Source organism: Lepidothrix coronata, unplaced genomic scaffold, assembly GCF_001604755.1.
Source record: "Lepidothrix coronata isolate B3197 unplaced genomic scaffold, Lepidothrix_coronata-1.0 Scaffold348, whole genome shotgun sequence".
NCBI classification, from domain to species: Eukaryota; Metazoa; Chordata; class Aves; order Passeriformes; family Pipridae; genus Lepidothrix; species Lepidothrix coronata.
The window spans coordinates 20,641-24,743 of record NW_016690528.1 but is presented as its reverse complement, the minus strand read 5'-3'; positions in this window follow the sequence as shown (position 1 = coordinate 24,743).

Genomic DNA, 4,103 nt, shown 5'->3' with positions numbered 1-4,103 from the left:
ACAGTTTTCCCCTTTCTTTCTGTTTTTTCCAATCCTTCCTTCTTCATGTTTTTCTGCTATGTATTCATCTATCTTTTTCTCTTTCCTTCTTCTCTTTATGCCCTCTTTTTCACTCTCGTCTGCTTTAGTTTTTCTCCCCCTTCTCTTCCCTCTCCATCCTTCTTTCCTTTGTTCCCTTTACACCCCTTAACAAAATATTTTGCAAATTTCCACTGAAGGATGGAAATGTCCTTTGGCAAGAGCTCTCCCTCCTACTTCTTGCAACAGTTCCCTCCTTTACAGTTGCTTTTTGGCCTGTTTAATTTTTTCTTTTTGTTTGTTTTTTTGGAGCTATTTTTGGTTTGGGCTTTTTTTTTGTTTGTTTGTTTTTTGAAACTCCTATCTCCTTCCTTTCTCTCTTCATTCTTTCTTTCTTGCCTCTCAGAGCCCTGTCTTTGCCTCCCCTTCTCTCCTGTTTCTATCTTTGTCTCTTCTTTTCATTTTCTCCTGTAACAAAATTCGAAAAAAACAGCTACACCACTGTCGACACAAAGCATGGACATGGCCTTTGGCAAAAGCTCTCATTCCCCTTCCCTTCCACCATCCACTTCTCTGGACTGGGAACAACCTTCCTGCTTTACTCCCAGCCACACATCTGCAACTTCCCTTTCCTTCCGCAGGAAGGCAAAGCCCTTCAGCCTCCAATCCTCTCAAGGACACAGAAAATAACCCAGTAAGACAATCATATGTCCAAAAAAAAAAAAATCTCTGCTACATCAGAAAAGAATCCACCACTCTCTGAAACCACCTTAAGACCCAGATACTGGGATGTCAAATAAAGCACGTTCCAAAGAAACCAAACCACCCAGAGGAGTCTCTCATTTGGGAACTCAAATCCCTCATAATCCAGCACACTGATCCTCCAAGAATACTGCAAAGGCCAACTACAGTTCCCAGGGATTCTTCATATACCTCGATGAAAGCTGTTCTTCCTGGCTCATTTCCACCTGCAGGCTGAAAGTCAAGTTCTTGTTCTTTCAGTCAGGCATGAACTGCCACAACACCACAGCGGCACCAGGGGCACTAATGCCCGCAGAATACCTCTCACTCATGAGCGTGATCCATCTGGCATATAAACAAATTAAACCCACCAAGGTAACACCACAGTATTGTCACTGAAAACATCCTCTCTGGGCCCAACACACCTACTCCAAAAAATGCATTAAGGTCCCTCTTCCATCTCTTCTTGCCTCCACCTGCTCACCACGTGTGGCAGGCAGGAAAGGAAAGAGAGCAGGCAGAGGTGCTCCAAAGAATGAAGATACCACAGCTGAACAGCAAACAAAGCACATCTGACTCTCACCCACAGCCTCCTCACGTATGAGCAACTTACCTGTAGCATCACTTGTTGCTTCTTCAGGAAAAGAAACATTTGTAAGACAGAACTGGATTCAACAAACTTTAACTCATCCTTTAATATTACCAGCAAGTACCAATATTTTGAGGGGTGTTTGATAGAAAAACATTACTGACATTCTCCTAATGCTTTGACAATGCAGGACAGTGTGTGGTGCTCCCTCTTCACTTTTCTCACAGAGGAAGGAGAAGGGACATTCTCTCAATAGCAACCTCAGCTGAGGAGAGTTGAAGAAACTTCCCTGAGACTGAGGGGAGATTAAACAAAAATCTGCCACCTACAGCTGCCAAAATTCCACCATCTGCATCTCATCCACTGTTACCAACACATTGCCAAAGTTTCAGAAAAAAAAAAAAAAGAAAAAGAAAGGTGGGTGCTTTTGCTCAGACAAGAGAAGAACACAAGACAAGGGAACCCATTGCACTCTACTGAAACACAAAGTTTGTAAGCATCTGGAATATGCAGACCACTTTATCCCCTCCCTCGATAGACCAAGACCACTGAGATGAACAAGGAGACATTTTGAGAAGGCTGGCACAATGATACAAATTTCAAAAAGCTTCTCTTTGACCAACAGGATTCCAGATTTAGAAAAAAAAAAAGGTTTTGAACATATGACAGTTATTTTCAAGAACAGTTATACAGCAGAGAAAACCGGGTGCCTTAAAATATGCAGAACTTCTGTAGGTCTAGAGAGGATCCCAGGAGAGCAGCCCTGAGTGCTGCATGTTTTTTTCACGGATTTTTACTGGCATCTCCTATCCTGTGCCATGAGAAGTGGCATCTCCACAGCTAAGCAGACATTTTCCACTTCCTCCACAATGACACAGGCTGTGTTCTATCCAGCATCTCCATTTCCCTCAGGCAACACTCCTCCCCACTCAAACTCACCCTCCTCATCACACAGGCTCAGGCCCTACTCCCTCAATATGCAGGATGACTGACAACATATCAAACATTGCTCAAACCAAATAACATCTCCCCATCTATAAACCCCACTTTGCATGTGATCCAGGCCTTTGCACACCCTCAACCTGCCCTCACAATTGGCACAAAGAACACAGGGAAGTCTGTAAAGCCTCATAGCATTCTGAAGGCTCCTTCCAGCTGCAGGAAGCTTACCATGAATTCGTTGCTACTTTTGAGCAATGTAAGGGGGAAATACCACAGAGCTGAATATTAGGGTTCAGAAAGATTCTGGGATTGGAGCTGTGACAGCTCTGAACCCAGCCCACATGGATTTTATTCTTCAACAGAACCACAACAAACACCAAAGTGTGAGAGCCCACACAAAGTCACCTGGGGGGAAGAACAGCACATGAAACCAGAGCTGGGCTGCAGTGAAGGGTTTGGTGGGTTCCTGCAAATATCAGAATGAGCCACATGTGACAACAGGACACACCATCTCTACTGAGGTCACCTCTGCAGTGCATAAGTAGGGGAAGTTGAGCATAGAAAGATTACACTCACCTTGTCACGTGTCCTCACAAATCCCACCTGAGGAAGAGCAAGGAATCATCACACCAACATCAACATTTGTGGAAACTACTAGGGATGCCCACCACTGCACAAGGACAGAAAGTTGAAGCATTCCCTTCCCACAACACCTTCCCCAGACAGTCAAAATGTACATCAGTCAACATTAATCCCCCTGCATTTCACCGACTGACCAACACACGGACTACATCAGGCTGCAGCAGCACAAGGCTGTGAGATGTTCATAACCTCAAAGAGCACTGTGGGCATTTCAATATCACACACGGTCTCATTATTAGGAAGGCCTCCAACTCCAGACCCTTAGAGCCTGGGAAAGCATGCTCTGCAGGAACAGTGTGCAAAACTCATCTCATGCTTTCCTCTAGGAATCCTCCATGCCCCACACCGAGAAATGCATTCTTTAGGCAAGCAGTTCATCTCCTGTCCTTGCCTAATGACATGAGCCATGGTCTTCCCAAGGATTTCCAGTTTCCATGAAAACAAGGCTTCCTACTGCTCAAAGTCACTCTTCACATCAGGAAATGGGCCTACTCAGTGCCACTGCCACGTTCAGCTCACAGTCTCCTGTGGCATTTCAAATCTCAGAGGGAATCCTTACACACTTGGGAGGATATTATTTACAGAGGTGATGTCACAACAGCTCTAAAGACAATGGGAATTCTTCTATGCAGTGAAAGATGAACTCAAATGATGACAAACACACCAGTGTCAATGATGATAAGCCACAGCTTTGCTTCCCATCTCAGGGCTCACTCGAGCTTCTGTAAACCCTCCCAGCTGATCAGAACACCACAGAAAAACATACAGATATCATCATTAAGACAATGTCCTCTGGATTCTCTGCACCAGACCTAAGGGTTGCAATGCTTCAGCTATCACAAATGGAAATGTTTTGCACCGTGGAACAACAGTCTTTCTAAAGGGGATGTTGGGGCTGCTCAAAATGACAATGGCATTGATGTGATGCTCTGAGAGAAAAAACAAAATGGTGATGAGCACACACTGTGACAGGGGATACCGACTATGTAACCAAAAGTGATATCAGTGTTGGTGGAGAAAAGTGTTTCTGTGGATTTGGGATTCTTTTGAGGTTTTGGGGGTGGGTTTATTTGTTTCTTTCTTCTTTGCAGAAAATAAGTTTCCCAGGGGTTTTGAAGTGATGTCACTGCTGATATAAATTTTGAAAGCACATGAAACAGAGCAGGCTATT